Source organism: Pseudophryne corroboree, chromosome 6 (genome assembly GCF_028390025.1).
Source record: "Pseudophryne corroboree isolate aPseCor3 chromosome 6, aPseCor3.hap2, whole genome shotgun sequence".
Lineage (NCBI taxonomy): Eukaryota > Metazoa > Chordata > Amphibia > Anura > Myobatrachidae > Pseudophryne > Pseudophryne corroboree.
Window position 1 is genome coordinate 807,033,465 of NC_086449.1, and position 11,868 is coordinate 807,045,332.

General features: G+C 47.9%; 1 long non-coding RNA gene across 1 annotated transcript in view; it reads left to right on the plus strand.

Moving 5' to 3' along the window:
* The window catches only part of LOC134935761 (uncharacterized), a 56,448-nt gene extending 44,789 nt beyond the window's left edge, over positions 1-11,659 (plus strand). The window contains exons 3-4 of the long non-coding RNA XR_010180391.1: positions 5,538-5,762; positions 11,417-11,659. This is a non-coding gene — a long non-coding RNA (uncharacterized LOC134935761). The remainder of the gene's footprint in view (positions 1-5,537; positions 5,763-11,416) is intronic.
* The last annotated feature ends 209 nt before the right edge of the window (positions 11,660-11,868 follow it).

The window sequence follows — 11,868 nt, forward strand, 5'->3', positions numbered from 1 at the left end:
TATTGATGGCACTACTATCTCCTCTAGCCCCCAAGTGCGCTGTCTTGGAGTAATCCTTGACTCCTCCCTCTCCTTCAAACCACACATTCAGCACCTCTCACAAACCTGCCATTTTCATCTAAAAAATATTTCCAGGATCAGACCCTTTCTGACCCAGGATGCTACTAAGACTCTTATCCACTCACTGGTCATCTCCAGACTGCACTACTGTAATCTGCTCCTGACTGGCATTCCTGACAAATACCTCTCTCCACTCCAATCTATCCTCAATGCTGCTGCCAGGCTCATCTTTCTCACCAAACGCACTACGTCCACCTCTCCTCTCTTACTAGACCTTCACTGGCTCCCCTTCCCTTTCAGAATCCATTTCAAGCTTCTCACACTCGCTTACAAAGCCCTCACCCACTCCTCTCCCATCTACATCTCTGACCTTATCTCCCTTTACACTCCCACCCGTCCTCTTCGCTCTGCTAATGCACGCCGACTCTCCTGCCTACGGATTACTTCCTCCCACTCCTACCTCCAAGATTTTTCACGTGCTGCACCACTTCTTTGGAATTCCCTACCTCTCCCCCTCAGACTCTCCACCTCTCTACAAAACTTCAAACAGGCTCTCAAGACCCACTTCTTCACCAAACCCAGCCAAATCTCATCCTAACCCTCTGTTCTACGCTCTCTATGTACCCCAACTGTGTCACCCCAGTCTGTCTACCCCTCCCCTTTAGAATGTAAGCTCTCACGAGCAGGGCCCTCTTCCCTCATGTGCTTATCCTTTCTTACTTTAATAATCTTCAACTGCACCAATTCCATCAGTCTTCTGCCACCTGATACTTATTCCAGTGTCATCTGCTGATGTAACTATGTTTATTTACCCTGTACTTGTCCTATACTGTCATCAACTGTAAGTTGCTGTTTTCCTGTTTGATTATTTGTTTATGTACTCTGTAATTGGGCGCTACGGAACCCTTGTGGCGCCATATAAATAAAGGATAATAATAATAATAATAATAATAATAGGAGCAGTTCTCTTCACATAGATACGGAGAGCCCGTACCACATCCAAAGACTGCTCTTTGGGGGACAGATCAGGAGAAACAAGTGCCGGAACTACAATCTCCTGGTTAAGGTGGAACGAAGAAACCACCTTAGGTAGATAGCCGGGACGAGTCCTAAGAACCACCCGGTCACGGTGAAAAATCCGATATGGGGAGCTACAGGACAAAGCGCCCAAATCCGACACACGTCTAGCTGAAGCTATAGCCAGCAGAAACACCACCTTAAGGGAAAGCCACTTAAGGTCAGCTAATCCAAGAGGTTCAAACTGAGACTCTTGTAATGCCTCCAAAACCACCGACTAGTCCTAAGGAGCCACAGGCGGGACACAGGGAGGCTGGATACGCAACACGCACTGAGTAAAGGTATGCACATCAGGTAAGGTCGCAATTTTTCTCTGAAACCACACCGACAAGGCAGATATTTGAACCTTGAGACACAGGCCCAAGTCCAGGCCCTGCTGAAGAAAAGCCAGCAACTTGGCTATACTGAACTTGGAAGCGTCATAATCGTTAGATGCGCACCAAACAAAGTAAGAATGCTAAACCCTATAGTAAATCCGAGCCGAAGCCGGTTTCCGGGCCCGCAACATAGTTTGAATGACCGCCTCAGAAAACTCTTTAGCCCTTAAGACGGAAGCTTCAAGAGCCACGCCATCAAAGACAGCCGGGCTAGGTCCTGGTAGACACAGGGGCCCTGAACGAGGAGGTCTGGGCGTTGTGGAAGTAGAATTGGACGATCTGACAATAGGCCTTGCAGGTCTGAGAACCAATGCCGTCTGGGCCACGCTGGAGCTATGAGAAGCAGAATTCCTTTTTCTTGCTTGAACCTCCGAATTACCCTGGGCAGGAGTGACTGGAGAGGGAACACGTACGGCAGCCGAAACCTCCACGGTACCGCCAGCGCATCCACGAATGCTGCTTGAGGATCCCTTGTCCTTGCTCCGAAGACCGGAACCTTGTGATTGTGTCGAGATGCCATCAGATCTACGTCTGGAAGGCCCCACCTTTCCACTAGGAGTTGAAACACTTCTGGATGGAGGCCCCACTTGCCGGCATGTACGTCCTGACGACTGAGAAAGTCCGCTTCCCAATTCAGGACTCCCGGAATGAATATTGCCGATATGGCCGGTAGATGGCGTTCTGCCCACTGTAGAATCCGTGAGACTTCCTTCATTGTTAGGCGGCTTCGAGTGCCGCCTTGATGATTTTTGTAAGCCACTGTGGTGGCATTGTCCGACTGTACTTGAACAGGACGGTTCTGAATTAAATGATGGGCTAGGTTCAAGGCATTGAAGACTGCCCGCAACTCCAGAATATTGATCGAGAGGAGGGACTCCTCCTTGGTCCACCGCCCCTGAAGGGAGTGTTGCTCCAGCACCGCGCCCCAGCCTCTTAGACTGGCATCTGTCGTCAACAGGACCCAGTTGGATATCCAGAACGGATGGCCCCTGCACAGTTGTTGGTCCCGGAGCCACCAGAGCAGCGACAGACGGACCTCCGGAGTCAATGAGATCATTTGAGACAGGATCCGGTGAGGCAGGCCATCCCATTTGGCTAGAATCAGCCTCTGGAGAGGGCGAGAGTGAAATTGAGCATACTCCACCATGTCGAATGCTGACACCATGAGGCCCAGCACCTTCATTGCCGAATGTATCGACACTTGCGGACGAGATTTGAAGCAATGAATCCTGTCCTGAAGTTTCAGGACTTTCTCCTGAGACAGAAACAACCGCTGGTTGTGAGTGTCCAATAGTGCTCCCAGATGCACCATGCTCTGAGCAGGGATCAGGGATGACTTCTTCCAGTTGATGAGCCACCCGTGGGCTTGCAGAAACCGGACCGTCACATCTAGATGACGCAGGAGAAGTTCTGGGGAATTTGCCAGGATTAACAAGTCGTCCAAATACGGCAGTATCCTGACCCCTTGACGGCGGAGTACCACCGTCATCACCGCCATGACTTTTGTAAAGACTCGCGGAGCCGTTGTTAAACCAAAAGGTAACACCAGAAACTGGTAATGGCAGTTGTCAATCGCAAATCTCAGGTATTGCTGATGAGACACTGCTATAGGAATATGCAGGTAAGCCTCCTGTATATCCAGGGAGACCATGAAGTCCCCAGGTTCCAAGGCCAGAACTGTAGAGCGAAGGGTTTCCATCCGGAACTTGGAAACCTTCACAAACCTGTTCAATGCCTTGAGGTTGAGAATGGGCCGAGGGGAACCCATTCGGTTTCGGGACTAGAAACAGCGGAGAATAGTACCCCCAGCCCCTCTGAGCAAGGGGCACCTGTACTACGACACCTGTATCCAGGAGGGTCTGTACCACCGAATGTAGAGTGTTTGCCTTTGTCTTGTCCAACGGGACATCTGTCTGGCAAAATCGATGAGGGGGTCGGTTTTTGAAGGCCGTGGCGTAACCTCGAGTGACGACTTCCCGTACCCAGGCATCTGAAGTGGTCTTCAACCATTCCTGGGTATACCCTAGAAGCCTGCCCCCCACCCTGGGATCCCCCAGAGGGAGGCACGCCCCGTCATGCGGCAGGCTTATCTGTCTTGGAAGCTTACCTGACGGGCCGCCCAGGCTCTTTTGGGCTTAGGCTTACCAGGTTTGGAAGTGCGGGCCTGCTTGTTGTAGCCTGACCTTTTGCTTTACCTGAAGGACGAAAGGGGCGAAAAGAAGTACCTTTAGCCTTCGACGCCGAAGGAGCAGTACTTGGCAGACAGGCAGTTTTGGCAGTAGCCAAGTCAGCCACTATCTTATTCAAGTCCTCCCCAAACAGAATATCTCCCTTAAAAGGGAGTACCTCCAGGGTTTTTCTAGAGTCCAGATCCACAGACCAGGATCTCAGCCACAATATCCGGCGAGCCAGGACTGACGTAGTAGAGGCCTTGGCTGCCAGGATTCCGGCATCAGAAGCCACCTCTTTAATATAACGAGAAGCTGTGACAATATAAGACAAGCATTGTCTAGCATGGTCAGAGGAGATTTCAGCATCTAACTCCAAGGCCCATGCTTCAATGGCCTCTGCAGCCCAAGTAGCTGCAATAGTGGGCCTTTGTGCAGCACCCGTGAGGGTGTAAATCGCTTTAAGACAACCCTCCAAACGTTTATCCGTAGGCTCTTTTAGAGACGTGACGGTGGTGACCGGTAGAGCTGAGGAAACCACCATACTAGCCACATGTGAGTCCACTGGAGGAGGCGTTTCCCAATTCTTAGACAGCTCTGGCGCGAGGGGATAGCGAGCCAGTATCTTCTTTTGAGGCATAAACTTCGTACCCGGGTTTTCCCAGGGTTCCTGACGTATATCAATTAGGTGGTCAGAGTAAGGTAAAACTTGTTTAATCACCTTCTGACGCTTGAACCTATCTGGTTTCTTAGGAGGAACGGGTGGCTCGGGATCATCCGTAATCTGTAAAATTAACTTAATAGCCTCCAAAAGATCAGGAACATCCACATGTGAACCACCCTCCCCATCAGCCGTATCTGAGTCAGAACCTGTGGGGTCAGTGTAAGTGCCGTCTTCATCAGACGAGGTGTCAGTGACAGCAGTGGATTGTGAGGAGAAAAGCGCTCGCTTAGAGGACCCCTTGGATGTAGGCGAGCGACGGTCAGACTTTTTAGTAGTCAGGGACTGGTTCAACTTCTTTAATTGAGCAGATAAATCGTCCGCCCATGGCGGGTTAGCTGCAGGGACCACAAACGATTGTACCGGCATTGGGGGTCCCATAGGGGGTGTTAGTTTATGAACTAGCGTATGCAGAAGCGTGGAAAAAGCGGCCCACGGCGGGTCATTATTTGCCCCCGTTGCCACCGTCCCCCTGGGGGGCAAGGAGCCCCCAGAACCAGAGCCCAAAGCTGCTATATTCTCCTCATAGGTATTTGCGGCTTCAGCAACACCAACAGTGTGTTCAGACCCAGAACCGTTACCCTCAGAAGCAGACATGAAATAACTTGCAGTATCAGGTAACACCGTACAATTTGTCAGCAGCACAATACCTCTAGCCCACACCCCTGCGCAGTGTAGTCAGCACCAGCAGAGATAAAGGAGAGATATGGTGACTAAATCACAGAGAAAAATACGTAATACAGTATATCTTTGTGAAAATTCTATATCAGATAAAACCTGACGCACCAAGCCCCCTCAGGTTATAGAATATAGGGATAGCAGGTTGAGTGAAAGACACGAAATGGACACCACTCAGCTATCTAATGCACACACAGATAGTCACAGTTTGTACAATGCAGAGGTTATTAATAGCAATAATACTGCACTGGACTAGCTTACACAGCTATATAACAATAGATATAACAGTACACAGTAAGAACTAGATGTATATCTGTGATAACCACAGGTGTTGTTTTTGAATGTTCGTGGATTAGTTCGATCGTGTTTCTCTTGAGGTAAGTATGAGGTATGGTTTTACAGGCGGGTTAAATTTACCTTCTGTTCCGTTCTCTCTCTCCCTCTCTTTCTCCGCAGGTTCGTCCTGGCCCTGAGCACGAGTTACTCTAGGTGTTAAACCTCGACCGAAGTGTTCTTCTAATCTACCGCCCCTTTGGAGTATGAGTGTGGCACAGCTGCGATTAAACTTATATACTTTACATCAACGGAAGGCAACCACTTTCAAGACAAATAATTTATTGAACTGGATCCGTGAACACCGTTGTCCTCTATACCATGGACACTGGAAAGGTCTAGATAAAGGTTAGTTCCCTAGCACATTCAAATATTAACTTACTACAACTTTTACATGTATACCTTAATACCACACTTGCATATTATACTGCCTTTTCCGTACAATACTTAGTATCCCCGTAAGTCCACCCCAGTTCGGCTGAGCGCTCTCTCGTTGGTGCACATAGAATAGTCTCTAAGTTGATCCCTACCAAATTTCTTATGAAGACCTCTCTAGAGGGGTTGGGAGATTTATGAATCTCCTTCTCGGAATTCTATTGCTGCATTGTAATCCTCTGGAAATTATATGAGTGACAATGTATCCAATATCAAAAGTTTCTGACTAAGATGGTCGCAGTATCAGTGTCCTTTCTGGTTACTAGTCGCCCTTTTCACTATCCCTGCTCTGGCATAACTCTTGTCCAACTGTATATAGTTAGGGTTATCCGCTTCGGCTGCGGCTATTATCAGTTCCTCAATTCTGGCCTGACGCTGGTTGGAGAGCTGATACTCCTTAAGGGCACTGTCTTTATCTACCTCGGCACCAGCCAATAGTTGAGGCCAGGGATAGCTGGACTGTTGGTACGAAACCTCACCTCTACGACTGATAGAGGAGGCTATCTGAGGAGATTAGTGTTGAGAGGTTTTGTATTACGGGGATCGTTGACGGCCACTACAGTATAACCTTGTCAGTCACTTTGCTCCTATACTCTTTGATTCTATGTTACAGAGCTTTGGTGTAGTGGTTGGTTTCATACACTGGGCATCGGCCTGAATTGGCTGTATGTTGCAGGTATATCAGGAGTGGATTTCTCCCTAAACTGCTCTGTCATTAGTTCATCTGAATTGTGAGTGTGAGGTTTGAAAGGGTAATCTGCAGGGCAGCCTTGACGGTTCTCACTAGCCTGCCTGAGGGGAATTTCCTTGCATCCCTTATAAGGTGATCTGCCTCCGCCTACTCTCTTTCTAGTTGCCAGTCAATCCCCCGTTTAGTGACTCCCCTAGGGCAGACTTCCACGGAGTCGCCTCCTCCCTGACACTGGAAGTGGTGAGTGTGCTGCCCCGTAACTCACAGTTAGATTGCCGGCTTTTCCTCTCAACGTTGCCGCTGTCCTGGATCTAGCCGCCGACTGTTTACAGCACTCCGCTCCGCTCTGCGTGCCGGGGTCCCGATTGGCTTGGTAGCGGTAAGCCTTTTACGGGGATTCTCCTCCGGGTCCCCTCCGACCTGCCTCTCCGTTTAGCGTCTCTCTCCCCGTCCGCACGGTTACTCCGTCCTCTCCTCTCCTCCGTCCTGCGTCACACCAGCCGCTCGAGCCTCCTCGCCTTTTATGCTCTCCCCTGGCTTCCCCGTATGTGTCCCGCCAGCGGCGCGGGGACACGCCTTCTACCTGACCTCCCTGTCCTGGGTCTATACGACCTCCATTTAGTACATGCGGCAACACTTCCCCACATTATACGGGTCCCTTCAGGCTGCCACTTAGTTAGTGATACCCGCAGTTAATCAAAGTTCCGAGTACCCAGTCCCGGGTATCACATATCACAGGGTAATTGTACTAGGAAACCCTGACTAAATGCACTCTTTCTTAACTAACACTGACTAAAAAGGCAGGTAGAACACTTAAGTGTCATGTAAAGTCACAGCACTGGCAACCAGGCGGCTTTACATAGGAGGATTTGCCCAAGCATTCCCAGGAACAGTGAGCTGAGGGATAATGGCGCCGCAGACACTGCCAGGGAGTTAGGGAGAGACAGATATGCAGCTCCAGGGCGGGAACATTTGCAGAAAATGGCACGCTGGGGGAGGGGCTTCAGGTCCAAGCTCTATCGCCCTGCTGGCAAAACCACCGGGTACTGCGGGCTCTAATAAAATGGTTTATAGAGAAAACCTGACCTGTCCCATGCCCTGGTGATCTAGAGGGATCGCCTGTACTACCACAGTGTCCACCGCCAGCGCGCGCGGCCCGCCTCCCACTGACCGCGCCGGATCGCGATAAAGACCAGGTCCCGCAAGTGGGACCCACTTACCACCTCCCGAAGCGTGGCCACGCGATCCCGGAGAGCCCCCATCGTGTGTGCCTGACAAGAAGAAAACCGGAGCCTCCTGCTGTAGTTTCCCGGCAACCAGGGCTCAGGAGTGTACAGCGACGCTGGGGAGAGCCGAAGCTGCAGCTGTGAATGTCCACTGACATGTAACACTGCTGCTGCCCTTGAAGTCTTCACTTTTTTCCTCAGAAAAAAAGCTCTTCTTAGGGCTGCCTGGAGCAGCCCCTCTGTTAAGTGCCTGCTTACTGCAGCACCAACTACAAAACTGAGATCCTGTGCAGGGAGGCGGGGTGATATAGGAGGCGGCGCTATGCATTCTGGGAACAGTCAAAGCTTTGAGCCTGTTGGTGCCTCGGATCAAGATCCTACTCTACACCCCATTGTCCATTCCTTGTGGAGCCCAGTGTACCCCGCAGCAGAAATTAACGTTCTCGTTCATTAATGAACGAGAACTCGTTCATATCGTTCAGTGTGTAGGCACCAATGATGAACGATGGGCGGCCCACGTGCTCGTTCATCGCTGGTGCCGGGTCACTTATGCATGCAGGCCAATATGGACAATCTCATCCATATTAGCATGCAGTGCTATGGAGCCGGGTGACGGGGGGAGTGAAGAAACTTCACTCCCCCGTCACCTTCCCCCACCGCTGGGTCGCCCGTCGGCCGTATCCGCCGTCGGGCAGCTCGGTGGCGGGTCGCCTAATGTGTAGGGTGCATTACTATATTGGTCTGGTGATTGGCGATTGGGTCTCCTGAAGATTTAAAACTTTTTTGACGCAACCAAATGACCAAGATTTGGTGAAACCAGAGGTCATGTGAGTGTGCACACTGGACAAACCTGACTCGTCCCATGATGTGTGTCCCTTATACCCTCAGACCACGTAATGCGGGTCGCACCTGGGAGCCATACATGGGTGCTTCCTGGGTGCGACCCGCTTGAGCCCCTCTTTGCCGCTGTCTCCAACCTGGCATATTGCCAGGTTGGTGACATCACATGATCTCCAAGCGCCGCCTGTCCCTGTAGTGTGAACAGGAAACAGGTCGCACTGACCCGGCTTTACTGTTCACGCAGCACAGCGAGCCTGGATGAACACGTGTTCAAACCTGCTCGCTACCTGAGTTGAAATACCGGGTCGCTCACCCCGGATTATTTCAACTGGTCCCCTTCCGACTGTACAGCAACCCGGGTTATGCGCGCCCATGTGCAATAATCTGAGTTAAAAGCTGGCGGTCTGAAAGGGGTATTATACAGTATTTTAATGATTGGTTAATAGAAGGGAACCTAGTTCAGGTAGTTTTCCAAGGGCACCTTTATCATTGTCATCTAAGAACAAGATGAGAGAAGCTACTCTCTAAATATGACATACTGTGAGGTTCTGCTGGGAATTGGACTATCGTGCTGCACAACCTGACCCAGGGCATCTGGGATAATGGAGCTGGTAGTGTAGGGTTGGCCATTGAATAGTGGTGATAATATCTCCGCACCATCCCCTTAAGCAGAGGAGTTACCAGTATAGGATTCCAAATCTGCCATGGACTTAACCACATATGTTCTAGTGTACAAACGTAATACGAACTTGCATATTTTATGCATCATTCCCAGTGTATCTATATACTAAATCCAGTTTATTCCGATGTATGAACAAATATAAGTACAGTATACTGTATTAAGAAATAGCTTTTTTCCCCAGGCACTGTATATACTGTAATTCTATTTTAAAATATAATGATTCTGATCTTCATAACGTTTTTCTTATTCATTCATTTTTTGGGACACGTTGGGGAAAATAAAAGAAAATGAAAAGATGAAATGTAACTAAAATTACCACAAAACATTTTGTATTCCAATATGGCCGGCTGTCTACAGAAACACAGCTTCGAGTACCAACTTTACAATCTGCCACTAATTAATCAATATGTAACTTGTATTTAAGCATTAGCTTCAGTGCAATCATTCTTAATGTTTGTTGAAATTAATATTTTATTTCAAGGCAATTTTACAATACATTCTTTTGCTCGTGCAAAATGTTTATTTAAGTGTTTAGGATTTAACCGGAAGCTGTTTGGCTCTCCTCCCAGCCCCCTGTTCCTGTCAGCGTTGGGGGTGAGGCCTCCCCTCCGCACTGGTTCTGATTATACAGATGCATTCCAGGAATCTCACATGGGAGTCACAGTTTTTGTACATAACTGACGTCTTACATATTCATTTTCACATCTTGTGAACGTTTGAAACGATTCTCAGAAATCATTTGAAAAGTACATTTTTGGGGAAAAGATGATGGCTCTGTTTAGTGAGGGTAATGCCACCTTGTTTAGCCAACCATAAATTTCAACCCATTGGGAAGGTGGGCATGACCACCCAACACCAGAGAAGGATCTTACTTACCCCAGCCTTGCTGTTTAGTCTAAGCTTCTAGCTCTAAACTGCCTCCATGATGTTGGGGCCCAAAGGTGAAGCACATGCTATACCATAACGTAACGCAGCTTCACTTTGCAAGGGGCACCTGGTCCCGTAGATACACTATTGCCTCCAGGAGATCCAGGAGGGAGAGGTCTACGTGGGAAGTAAGGGGGCTTAGCGTTATGAATAATCAATGCTGTTATTATTAGTGACGTTGCGCAGCAGGCATGGGGCCAAGGTGACAGTATTTGCTATAAATGGAGTCACCAAGTGCCCAGACCACGGCCTCGACTAAGGCAGGATCCATGAGATTGCTCTAGCCCTCTGGGTGTGCGGAAGAACTCTGAGATCTGTAAGTCTCCAGAATATTAGGCAAGTGTGGACTGTTCTATTCCATTACAGATAATACATGTCTATGTGGGGAGATGTACCAAGCCTTGGAGAGTGATCAAATGGAGAGAGGTAAACTACCAACCTATCAGCTCCAAACTGTCATGTAACAGGCTGTGTTTGAAAAATGACAGTCATGAGCTGAATGTTTGATACTTCGGGGGACATGTACTAAGCAGTGGTAAAAGTGGAGAAGTGAGCCAGTGGAGCTGTCTCTGTATACTTTTATTGTATGCAAATTATAAATGTTACGTCAACGCTGATTGGTTGCCATGCTCTGTATACTTTTATTGTATGCAAATTATAAATGTTACGTCAAAGCTGATTGGTTGCCATGCTCTGTATACTTTTATAGTATGCAAATTATAAATGTTACGTCAAAGCTGATTGGTTGCCATGCTCTGTATACTTTTATAGTATGCAAATTATAAATGTTACGTCAACGCTGATTGATTGCCATGCCCTGTATACTTTTATAGTATGCAAATTATAAATGTTACGTCAACGCTGATTGGTTGCCATGCTCTGTATACTTTTATAGTGTGCAAATTATAAATGTTACGTCAACGCTGATTGGTTGCCATGCTCTGTATACTTTTATAGTATGCAAACTATAAATGTTATGTAAATGCTGATTGGTTGCCATGCCCTGTATACTTTTATAGTATGCAAACTATAAATGTTATGTCAATGCTGATTGGTTGCCATGGGCAACTTCTCCACTGGCTCACGTGTCCATTTTTATCACTGCTTAGTACATCTCCCCCTAAATCTCTCTCTACTTTATCTCTCTACAATGCTTAGTTTATCTGCCTGTATTTCAGTATACTTATGTTCTTTATTTTAGGTCACACATCAGGGGCACATCAGCGATATATGAAAACACTAGATAATATACAGGTCACAGTAAGTGGGAAACATCATTCTGACGGCGCAATTCATGTCACTGTCACTATGAATAAAAGACAGGGATAATTATATGCAGTCTGACAGCCCCTTCATATATTTTGAAAACTCTCTCTTCTAATTATGTACAAAGGATTCTGGTGTGAAAACATGTATTTCAGAGACTAAATAACAACTGATTAAAGAGACTGCGTTCTGTAAGAGTAATTATTTGTCATTATTTTTGTACCATAAAAAAAAAAATTAAAAACAAATGAAAGTGACAGTTGAATAGGCGGATAAGAGACATTGTGTCAGGAGGGTATGTAATGCTATAGTCTTGCGAAAAGCTGCATAGGGAACAAAGGGACAGAAATAAGATCAGATAATAAGGAGGCTTTTCACAAAATTGCT